Raw genomic sequence first — 12,772 nt, 5'->3', positions numbered from 1 at the left:
AAGAGGTCGCAGACATATGGGGACGAGGCCTTACCCCCCACGACTTTACAGGGAACAGCGCTCAAACCTGCAGCTCTCTAAGGCACATTAGAAGGCTGCGCTTCAGAAAAGAGGTGGTCACAGAGATATGCCAGCTCATACAGGCAGATCTACAGCCTACCTGTGGCAACAGGACTGCATTGCCCGTCGAGGTGAAGGTGACAAGGCACTTGCCTTCTATGCCTCCGGCTCCTTTCAGGCATCAGCAGGGGACATATGTTGTATCTCGCAGCTCGCTACACATTGCTGCATTCGCCAGGTGACTACTGCACTGTACGCACGCAGGATGGACTTCATAAACTTCCCAATGGCCAAGGAAGCACAGAATGAGAGGGCTGTAGGTTTTGGACGAATTACTGGCTTCCCCAAGGTTCAGGGTACCATTGACTGTACACACATCGCCCTGCGAGCACCTTTACTCAATCCAGAGGTATACCGAAAGAGATTCCACTCCATTAATGTACAGATTGTCTGCAACCATACTCAGCACATCATAAGAACATAAGAATTAGGAACAGGAGTAGGCCATCTAGCTCCTCGAGCCTGCTCCGCCATTCAACAAGATCATGGCTGATCTGGCCGTGGACTCGGCTCCACTTACCCGCCCGCTCCCCATGACCCTTAATTCCCTTATTGGTTAAAAATCTATCTATCCGTGACTTGAATACATTCAATGAGCTAGCCTCAACTGCTTCCTTGGGCAGAGAATTCCACAGATTCACAACCCTCTGGGAGAAGAAATTCCTTCTCAACTCGGTTTTAAATTGGCTCCCCCGTATTTTGAGGCTGTGCCCCCTAGTTCTAGTCTCCCCGACCAGTGGAAACAACCTCTCTGCCTCTATCTTGTCTATCCCTTTCATTATTTTAAATGTTTCTATAAGATCACAACGAGTAAAGACCCAGTCTACTCAATCTATCATCATAAGGTAACCCCCTCATCTCCGGAATCAGCCTAGTGAATCGTCTCTGTACCCCCTCCAAAGCTAGTATATCCTTCCTTAAGTAAGGTGACCAAAACTGCACGCAGTACTCCAGGTGCGGCCTCACCGATACCCTATACAGTTGCAGCAGGACCTCCCTGCTTTTGTACTCCATCCCTGTCGCAATGAAGGCCAACATTCCATTCGCCTTCCTGATTACCTGCTGCACCTGCAAGCTAACTTTTTGGGATTCATGCACAAGGACCCCAGGTCCCTCTGCACCGCAGCATGTTGTAATTTCTCCCTATTCAAATAAGATTCCCTTTTACTGTTCTTTTCCCCTCAAGGTGGATGACCTCACACTTTCCGACATTGTATTCCATCTGCCAAACCTTAGCCCATTCGCTTAACCTATCTAAATCTTTTTACAGCCTCTCTGTGTCCTCTACACAACCCACTTTCCCACTAATCTTTGTGTCATCTGCAATTTTTGTTACACTACACTCTGTCCCCTCTTCCAGGTCATCTATATATATTGTAAACAGTTGTGGTCCCAGCACCGATCCCTGTGGCACACCACTAACCATTGATTTCCAACCCGAAAAGGACCCATTTATCCCGACTCTCTGCTTTCTGTTAGCCAGCCAATTCTCGATCCATGCTAATACATTTCCTCTGACTCCGCGAACCCTTATCTTGATCTCACGCAAGATGAAAGCATCATGGCAGTAAATGCCCAATATCCAGGGAGCATCCATGATGCTTTCATCTTGCGTGAGAGAAGTAGCTCATGCCCGTTCGAGCATCAACCACAAGGCCAGAGCTGGATGCTGGGGGACAAAGGTTACGGCCTTTGGCTCATGACCCCTCTGCGGAACCCTCAGACAGAAGCCGAGCATCGCTATAATGAGAGCCACATAGCTTCATGGCTTGAGCAGTGGTGCAACAGGGAGGGATTCAAATTCCTGGGGCATTGGGACCGGTTCTGGGGGAGGTGGGACCAGTACAAACCGGACGGTCTGCACCTGGGCAGGACCGGAACCAATGTCCTAGGGGGAGTGTTTGCTAGTGCTGTTGGGGAGGATTTAAACTAATATGGCAGGGGGATGGGAACCAATGCAGGGAGACAGAGGGAAACAAAAAGGAGACAAAAGCAAAAGACAGAAAGGAGATGAGGAAAAATGGAGGGCAGAGAAACCCAAGGCAAAGAACAAAAAGGGCCACTGTACAGCAAAATTCTAAAAGGACAAAGGGTGTTAATAAAACAAGCCTGAAGGCTTTGTGTCTTAATGCAAGGAGTATCCGCAATAAGGTGGATGAATTAATTGTGCAAATAGATGTTAACAAATATGATGTGATTGGGATTACGGAGACGTGGCTCCAGGATGATCAGGGCTGGGAACTCAACATTCAGGGGTATTCAACATTCAGGAAGGATAGAATAAAAGGAAAAGGAGGTGGGGTAGCATTGCTGGTTAAAGAGGAGATTAATGCAATAGTTAGGAAAGACATTAGCTTGGATGATGTGGAATCTATATGGGTAGAGCTGCAGAACACCAAAGGGCAAAAAACGTTAGTGGGAGTTGTGTACAGACCTCCAAACAGTAATAGGGATGTTGGGGAGGGCATCAAACAGGAAATTAGGGGTGCATGCAATAAAGGTGTAGCAGTTATAATGGGTGACTTTAATATGCACATAGATTGGGCTAGCCAAACTGGAAGCAATACGGTGGAGGAGGATTTCCTGGAGTGCATAAGGGATGGTTTTCTAGACCAATATGTTGAGGAACCAACTAGGGGGGAGGCCATCTTAGACTGGGTGTTGTGTAATGAGAGAGGATTAATTAGCAATCTCATTGTGCGAGGCCCCTTGGGGAAGAGTGACCATAATATGGTGGAATTCTGCATTAGGATGGAGAATGAAATAGTAATTTCAGAGACCATGGTCCAGAACTTAAAGAAGGGTAACTTTGAAGGTATGAGGCGTGAATTGGCTAGGATAGATTGGCGAATGATACTTAGGGGGTTGACTGTGGATGGGCAATGGCAGACATTTAGAGACCGCATGGATGAATTACAACAATTGTACATTCCTGTCTGGCGTAAAAATAAAAAAGGGAAGGTGGCTCAACCGTGGCTATCTAGGGAAATCAGGGATAGTATTAAAGCCAAGTAAGTGGCATACAAATTGGCCAGAAATAGCAGCGAACCTGGGGACTGGGAGAAATTTAGAACTCAGCAGAGGAGGACAAAGGGTTTGATTAGGGCAGGGAAAATGGAGTACGAGAAGAAGCTTGCAGGGAACATTAAGGCGGATTGCAAAAGTTTCTATAGGTATGTAAAGAGAAAAAGGTTGGTGAAGACAAACGTAGGTCCCCTGCAGTCAGAATCAGGGGAAGTCATAACGGGAAACAAAGAAATGGCAGACCAATTGAACAAGTACTTTGATTCGGTATTCACTAAGGAGGATACAAACAACCTTCCGGATATAAAAGGGGTCAGAGGGTCTAGTAAGGAGGGGGAACTGAGGGAAATCTTTATTAGTCGGGAAATTGTGTTGGGGAAATTGATGGGATTGAAGGCCGATAAATCCCCAGGGCCTGATGGACTGCATCCTAGAGTACTTAAGGAGGTGGCCTTGGAAATAGCGGATGCATTGACAGTCATTTTCCAACATTCCATTGACTCTGGATCAGTTCCTATGGAGTGGAGGGTAGCCAATGTAACCCCACTTTTTAAAAAAGGAGGGAGAGAGAAAACAGGGAATTATAGACCGGTCAGCCTGACCTCAGTAGTGGGTAAAATGATGGAATCAATTATTAAGGATGTCATAGCAGTGCATCTGGAAAATGGTGACATGATAGGTCCAAGTCAGCATGGATTTGTGAAAGGGAAATCATGCTTGACAAATCTTCTGGAATTTTTTGAGGATGTTTCCAGTAAAGTGGACAAAGGAGAACCAGTTGATGTGGTATATTTGGACTTTCAGAAGGCTTTCGACAAGGTCCCACACAAGAGATTAATGTGCAAAGTTAAAGCACATGGGATTGGGGGTAGTGTGCTGACGTGGATTGAGAACTGGTTGTCAGACAGGAAGCAAAGAGTAGGAGTAAACGGGTACTTTTCAGAATGGCAGGCAGTGACTAGTGGAGTGCCGCAAGGTTCTGTGCTGGGGCCCCAGCTGTTTACATTGTACATTAATGATTTAGACGAGGGGATTAAATGCAGTATCTCCAAATTTGCGGATGACACTAAGTTGGGTGGCAGTGTGAGCTGCGAGGAGGATGCTATTAGGCTGCAGAGTGACTTGGATAGGTTAGGTGAGTGGGCAAATGCATGGCAGATGAAGTATAATGTGGATAAATGTGAGGTTATCCACTTTGGTGGTAAAAACAGAGAGACAGACTATTATCTGAATGGTGACAGATTAGGAAAAGGGAAGGTGCAACGAGACCTGGGTGTCATGGTACATCAGTCATTGAAGGTTAGCATGCAGGTACAGCAGGCGGTTAAGAAAGCAAATGGCATGTTGGCCTTCATAGCGAGGGGATTTGAATACAGGGGCAGGGAGGTGTTGCTACAGTTGTACAGGGCCTTGGTGAGGCCACACCTGGAGTATTGTGTACAGTTTTGGTCTCCTAACTTGAGGAAGGACATTCTTGCTATTGAGGGAGTGCAGCGAAGGTTCACCAGACTGATTCCCGGGATGGCGGGACTGACCTATCAAGAAAGATTGAATCAACTGGGCTTGTATTCACTGGAGTTCAGAAGAATGAGAGGGGACTTCATAGAAACGTTTAAAATTCTGACGGGTTTAGACAGGTTAGATGCAGAAAGAATGTTCCCAATGTTGGGGAAGTCCAGAACCAGGGGTCACAGTCTGAGGATAAGGGGTAAGCCATTTAGGACCGAGATGAGGAGAAACTTCTTCACCCAGAGAGTGGTGAACCTGTGGAATTCTCTACCACAGAAAGTAGTTGAGGCCAATTCACTAAATATATTCAAAAGGGAGTTAGATGAAGTCCTTACTACTCGGGGGATCAAGGGTTATGGCGAGAAAGCAGGAAGGGGGTACTGAAGTTTCATGTTCAGCCATGAACTCATTGAATGGCGGTGCAGGCTAGAAGGGCTGAATGGCCTGCTCCTGCACCTATTTTCTATGTTTCTATGTTTCTATGTTTCACGCAACATCGTTGAACAGACAATGTTAAATGGTTACCAAAATCATTAAATAGCAGAGAGGAATTTTACATGAAAGCAGTAACACATTCATTACAAATATTGGTGTTACTAATTTCACTTTCTCAGGGTCACATTTTCAGTAAGGTGCAATAGTACCCGGAACAACCTAACCTAGCAACTTTTAAATGTATGTTTCCTTGGTAGCAGTAAAAGAAAATGGCACTGGTCATGCGATAAGAGACATGACCAGTCAACACTGGGGGCTAGAACCTCCACTTGTTTTGCATGCTTAACGCCCACTTTACAGCTGAAATGACATATAAAGCCCAGATATCGCCCATTTTGGCACAAAATGGAAACGAACAGAAATTTTTCGGAAACTTATCACCGAGTGTTACTTTCCCCATGTGATTAACGCTGGGAAAAAATATTACCGCCCACCAACTTTTTTTTGGCGGAATCATCAGAATGGGCGAAATCAACGCCCATAATATCGCCCAGCGTTACTTTCTGCACTGATTTAACGCCGAGATCCAATATTAACGCCCGCCCACATTTTTTTGTCGGAAAAGCATATTTACGGAAACTAGCAGCCATGAGATCGCCCAGCGTCACTTTCACCACCTCGCACATATATTGGCCACAATATCGCTCGCCCAAAAAAACGCCCAGAAAAAGTGGAACTAACCGGAACTAATCATAGCGCTATAGACGGCATGTTCTACATCACATGTCGCATCCTTTAAAAGGCTGCTGTGCTTCAATCTTGGCGGAATTCGGATGTACTCTGGAGGTCGTTGGAGTTGATGTGAACATCTCTAAAAACATCTTGACCATACAGTGACCGACTGGAATTTAATAGGTGTCATCATCGGGACATTCCTTGTTTGTGACCAATCGGTGGAAAACAGAGAGCTACTGCAATGGGGCCTGTCCTTTCTCACCATCTCGTGGTGACCAAATACACGCAGCAGACTCAACTTCGCCGAAGGAACGCTCGTGACAGACAGATGAGGAGGACCAGACGTTACACCCCCCGCAAGTACAAGGAGAAACATTCTTACCTCGACTTGCCCGACACCACCTGCCTTCAGAGACTGCGCTTCCACAAAGACGTTATCACTGAGGTATGCCAGCTGATAAGGGCAGATCTGCAGCCTGCCAGCACCATCAGGACTGCACTGTCCGTTGAGGTCAAAGTCACCGCGGCACTGTCGTTCTATACCTCGGGTTCTTTTCAAGCCACAGCTGGAGACATTTGAGGACTTTCTCAGCATGCCACACATCGCTGCATTAGACAGGTCACTGAAGCCCTGTATACACGCAGGAGGGACTTGATCAGCTTCCCTATGACCAGGGAGGCACAGACTGAGAGGGCTCTAGGATTCTCCAGAATTGCAAACTTCCCCAAGGTGCAGGGAGCAATAGACTGTACGCACATCGCGATGTGGGTACCTTTTCAGGATTCAGAGGTTTTCAGGAACCGCAAGGGATTCCACTCCCTGAATGTCCAACTGGTCGTCAACCACCAGCAAATTATATTGGCAGTGAATGCTCAATTTCCGGGCAGCATCCATGATGCTCACAACCTGCATGAGAGCACAGTATTTGACTTGTTTAACAATCAGCCACAAGGTCAATGCTGGATGCTTGGTGACAAAGGATATGGCCTCGCCACCTGGCTGATGACCTCCCTGCGTGACACCCACACCAAAGCCGAGAGGCGATACAACGAGAGCCACAGAACAACTTGCAATATCGCGGAAAAAATCATCATCAACATAGGTGGTCCCTCGAAATGATGACTTGCTTCCACGCCAAAAAGAGGACGAGTTCACAGGTGTTTCAATGAAGGACCCAAACTACGTCCTGAAGGGTGGAAGATGCCTGTGCGTGAACTTTTTTAACGTGGGGTGGCCGTTACACACCAGCCACCACACAGGCTTGACAGAGCTAGGTCTTGGTCCAGTGGCAAGGATTACCCAAGACAACTGGAGACCAGCTCTGCTGCACGGACCTAGTGCGCACACATATTGCAGTGTGGGCCGGCCCGTGCTGCCCCTGGGCCCCTGGCCCCGGACTCGCGCCTCCCCTGGGTCCCGATCACGTCCCTCCACAGTCTCTTGCTGCTCCTTTGCCCCGACCTCGCTGCTCCTGCTGCATCTGCCCACGCTCCAATCACCGATCTGGAGCTGGATGACGTCACTCTTCACAGCCATCGCCCTCCTGCACCAGCTCGCGCTGTACCTTGTAGTGGCAGGCCTCCACGCTGCCCATGGCCGCCGCTCGCCGCTCCTTTTGTGGCCCCGACCTACCGCTGATGTCCCCTCAGTACGGCGCTCCCTCAGTACTGCCCCATCGCCAGTGCGGCGCTCCCTCAGTACTGCCCCTCTGACAGTGCGGCGCTCCCTCAGTACTGCCCCATCGCCAGTGCGGCGCTCCCTCAGTGCTGCCCCTCCGACAGTGTGGCGCTCCCTCAGTACTGCCCCTCCGACAGTGTGGCGCTCCCTCAGTACTGCCCCTCCGACAGTGTGGCGCTCCCTCAGTACTGCCCCTCCGACAGTGCGGTGCTCCCTCAGTACTGCCCCTCCGACAGTGCGGCGCTCCCTCAGTACTGCCCCCCCGACAGTGCGGCGCTCCCTCAGTACTGCCCCTCCGACAGTGCGGCGCTCCCTCAGTGCTGCCCCTCCGACAGTGCGGCGCTCCCTCAGTGCTGCCCCTCCGACAGTGCGGCGCTCCCTCAGTACTGCCCCTCCGACAGTGTGGCGCTCCCTCAGTACTGCTCCTCCGACAGTGCGGCGCTCCCTCAGTACTGCCCCTCCGACAGTGTGGCGCTCCCTCAGTACTGCCCCTCCGACAGTGTGGCGCTCCCTCAGTACTGCTCCTCCGACAGTGCGGCGCTCCCTCAGTACTGCCCCTCCGACAGTGCGGCGCTCCCTCAGTACTGCCCCTCCGACAGTGTGCCGCTCCCTCAGTACTGCTCCTCCGACAGTGCGGCGCTCCCTCAGTACTGCCCCTCCGACAGTGTGGCGCTCCCTCAGTGCTGCTCCTCCGACAGTGCGGCGCTCCCTCAGTACTGCCCCTCCGACAGTGTGGCGCTCCCTCAGTGCTGCTCCTCCGACAGTGCGGCGCTCCCTCAGTACTGCTCCTCCGACAGTGCGGCGCTACCTCCGCACTTCACCGAAGTGTCAGCCCAGATTTCTGTGCCCAAGTCCCTGGAGTGGGACTTGAACCCACAACCTTCCGACTCAGAGGCGAGAGTGCTACCCACTGAGCCATGGTTGACACTATTATGTAAATTAAGTAAAGTTTAAAAAACTTTCCAGGTGGTTTGGCTTTTCAAACTTTTGAAATGCTGACAAGAGAGATGGCTTTGCTTGCTCCTCATCAGTGCAGGGAGGATCCTGGTAGTTGGAATAAAACCATGTCACCACAGTCATTGCTCCATTGCCAAGTCAGGTCACCTCGCTCTGGGAAATCTATTAATTTTAAGTCCTACTTTATAAGTTGGCAGCATTATGGAATCGTGCGGAGGATAAACGCCAAAACGTTCCAAGAGGTTCCACAGGCATCACTCATTGTTTTGTTGAACAGAATGACAGTACTTTGGAACCACTGTATAATGTTGCAAAACATTAATTTTCAACCTTTACTTTTTTTTTAAAAACAATCCAAAAGATTGATTTTTCTGTGTGCAAAATAACAAGCTGTGTTCCTTTTTTTTTTAAATTGGAGCAGAAATAAATGGAGTGGCAAAAAGAAATTAAAGTAGATTAGCAGGTAAAGAAATTAAACTGGATTTAATTTCTAAGAGGCCACTTTTAATAAAGTAAAAGCTCTGAACCACAATTGTAATTCCAGAAAATGTTGCTTTTTATTACGTAGAAATTGTAACACAGAAAAGGGCCGTTCGGTTCAACCAGTCCGGAGAAAACCATTGGAGTGCTGAAGCAGCGCTTTAGATGCCTGGACCACTCAGGAGGCGAGCTCCAATACCACCCTGAGCAGGTAGCTCAATTCATGGTGGTGTGCTCCATGCTGCACAACTTGGCTATCAGGAGGGGGACAAGAATTGCCTGATGAGTCCGACAGTCCATCTCACCAGAGAGAGGAAGAGGAGGCGGATGCTGACATCAGCCCAGACAATCAGGTTGACGCTGAAGCCATGCCCCCACCCCTCCATTGACTGCATAAAAGGGCCCATGGTAACATGATAGCTGCAAGAGCCTTACGTCAGGAGCTCATCAATGATCGCTTTGCCTGAAAGAACGTTGGTGTTACTTACAAGGCTGACACACTGCTGTGTGTGCAGGTGATACATCAATGGTGGGAATCACCTTGGTGACAGTTAAAGTCTAAGTTGATTGAAGTTAAGTGTCATTATACCCTTTGATGTTAAGGAATCACCAGCGTGTAACGGTGCAGCTATCTGAACCAATGCGCTACAAGGTTTTGTTAAATAAAAAACATTTAAACCGAACATTAGTCTGAAATCATCAATATTTCTGTACAAACCAACCTCCCCCCGCAACGCTCCCGCTTCTCCTCCCCACCTCTACCCCTTCCCTTCCTGATTCCAAGTCGCCTGACCGAGGAGCTCCTCAGGCAATGCTTCATTTGGGGGGGGGGGGGTGGAGGGGGGGAGGGAGTGGCAGCCAAAATGTTGCTTGGACGGATACAGGAGAGGACAGTCCTGAGGTGGGAACGTGCTCCGAGCCAGAAGCAAGATGTGTGGATGGCAATGGGGGTGCAGCACCTTGGGGTGCAGTGTAGCGCTCCGGGACCACTGGGAGCCCTCTGCCACCAGTGTTTCTGGCTACCAGCTCCAGGGCCTCCTCCATCCGTTCCATGTTATATCTCATTTGTTGGATAAAAACTTGGTGCCAACTATGTTCTTGGTGCTTAGTGGGCTTTTTTTCTACTGGGGAATCTCTGTCATTCCTCCCACAACAGCCAAACACGCACACACCATACCCTCACACGTTTTCAGTGCTTCTGAGCTCCCTCTCTCTCTGTCTCTTCTGCGCATGTCATGATGACCCTTGACCTCCTGAATCGCTGGAATCGAGCGTTACCATGCCATTGCTAAGGACGGCCACACTTTACGGCAGAAGGTCAAAAAAATTTAACGCTACCGCCCATTTCATATCGCTAGCGGCAACGCCCATTTTCAAAAATGGAGACTAGGTGCTTTGAGAATGGGCGAGAAGCCGGCAATCTGAAAACCCTTTTCTACCGTACACGCCAGAAATAACGCCCATTTTTGGGCGATAAGCACAAAAGTGGATGTTCTAGCCCTGGGATGCTGATCTTGCACACCAAAAATGGCAATGTTACTGTTGGAGCAACACCAGCTGAAACTTGGCACGAGATCTGGTATTTTTCTGAAATATTCTTGGAAAGTTACAGGAAATTTGTAGCTGGACTTGAGGGAACCAACCCACATGGGAGAAACAAACAACAGTAAGTAATGCAAGCTGATACTTTAGAACCCATAGATGTGAACTACTATGTTCAAAAAATGAATTTCTGCAATGAAGCTCATTTCAATGTTGTCGACATAAAATATAAAAGGTCCAGAGTTTCAATAACATACAATCATCCAACTTTATTCGTACCCATTACAAAGCCAAAAAGTACTCATCAGTAGATTACTGTAATGCAAGTAGCGACTTTCTCGTGAAGCAAAGACTAAAATAGTGAACTTGTATGACTATAATTAGAACCACATTAAAAATGCCCCCCAGCCCTTGGTAGCTGGGGGGGGGGGGGCGGTGCAAGACAGTTTTCGCCCGGAGGAGGCCGGGAAATTGCCCAGGAGGTTGCGGAGAAGCTGCCATGGCAGCGCTGCACCCCGCAGTTAGCACCCGGAGCAACTGGCAATGACGCCATCGCTGTGTGCAGCGACACCCTCGCCGCCCCGACCACTTAAGGTCCCATGGGGGAAATTGCGAGACTGGCGTAGGCGAATGTCAATGCCACATTCGCGGGTCGGCATTCAGTCTTGGGTGCTGGCCCGGTCACACGCAGCCCTGGTGGCCCACTGGCGGCCGTTCACAGTACGCAGCAGCCCTTCCCTTTAATCGAAGGGGAGAGGTACTGAAATGTGCCAGCGCTATGTGGAGCTTCGGCGCAGCCCTTCCTTCTACGCCCCAGGACAATTCAGCATCGGGGCGGGACTTCCACGCCAGGCACTAACCGTCCCGGCCCCTGAAGGTTACCACCCCCATTCGGGGCATGGGGTAAAAACAAGGGTCTTTTAAAATCAAATGAACTCGGCTATCTGCAGCCTACATTGCAACAGTGACGACGCTTCAAAAGGTGCTTCATTGGCTGTAAAACACTTTGGGACGTTCGGTGGTTGTGAAAGGTGCTATATAAATACAAATGCCAGTCTTTCAATTCATCCTGGCTCAACTAGCTAGTGCAGAATTTCTGTCGGTGCAATTCAAATCAAGCTGCCCTATTTTTTAAAAATTTGTTTATAGATAATGCACAATATTCATAACAAACATCTTTGCGATAAACAGATCTTGATCTAATATATTGTAGTATATCAAATGTTTGCTGCACTATAATATATTAGATTGTCCCAGTAGATAATATCTTTACTTACAAAGAACAACACCTATTTCTCAGTTAACCCTATGATGGAAACAGTGGTGCCTGCAGACACTATGGCCCCAGGTTTCGGCCCGCGCCGAAAACGGCGCACCTCTGAGCTGGACGCCTGTTCTTCGCGCCTAAAAGTGTGCTAGAAAAAAACATCGATATTCTCCGGCTTCTCGGAGCTCGATCTCAGCTTGGCGCGGCGCGCTCTTCACAGCGGGGGGCGGAGCCAAACACTCGCGCCGATTCTGTAAGTAGTGGGGGGCGGGTCCAATTTAAATGAGCCAACGTGGTGCCGGCAACCCTGCGCGTGCGCGTTGGAGCGTACGCGTACGCGCAGTGTCAAACAAACAATGGCGCTCGGCCATTTTTAAAAGGACTCGGCTGCTGTCGAGCCATTGATGCCGCCCCTTAAGTGTGGCCGAATGGCCTCAACCCCCTTGAAAAGCTGCGTGCCTCCGGTGTTGATCCTTTGGCTGCCGGCCAGCCACTAACAGAATGAAGGCCTGCCTGCAGCACAGCAGCTCAGCTCGAAGGCTGCTTGCTGCCGCTGTTGGGGCTGCCGACGAGACACTGACGCCACACCCCTGCCTGTCTCCAACATGAAAGGCCTGCCTGAAGCACAGCAGCATGTTTCACACAGGTAGGAACATGGTTTATTTAATCTTTCTTTGCTTTTAAATTTTTATTCAGGTTGGATTTATTTGTATAATATTTGTATAAGTATAACTAAGGATTGATTGTAGAATTTAATGACTTCCCTTCTCCCCCTCCCTCCCCCTCCCCCTCCCGCCTAATTTGTAACCTACACCTGATTTTCTAAAGTGTAGACAAGGTTTTTTCGAGCGTACAAAAATCTTCACCATTCTAAGTTAGTTTGGAGTAAGTTTTCACTGTCGAAACTTTGAAAACAGGCGTAAGTGGCCGGACACGCCTTCTTTTGAAAAAAAAATTCTGTTCCAAAGTGAAACTGTTCTAACTGACTAGAACTGGAGCAAACTAAATGCCGAGAATTTGAATTT

At 48.9% G+C, this 12,772-nt stretch overlaps 1 protein-coding gene across 2 annotated transcripts in view; it reads right to left on the bottom strand.

Moving 5' to 3' along the window:
- Nucleotides 1-12,772, bottom strand: part of prkdc (protein kinase, DNA-activated, catalytic subunit) — a 364,122-nt gene that overhangs the window by 101,424 nt on the left and 249,926 nt on the right. The window lies entirely within an intron of this gene.

The sequence above is a fragment of the Pristiophorus japonicus genome, chromosome 1 (assembly GCF_044704955.1).
Source record: "Pristiophorus japonicus isolate sPriJap1 chromosome 1, sPriJap1.hap1, whole genome shotgun sequence".
NCBI lineage: Eukaryota > Metazoa > Chordata > Chondrichthyes > Pristiophoridae > Pristiophorus > Pristiophorus japonicus.
This window is presented reverse-complemented; position numbering and strand designations above follow the sequence as displayed.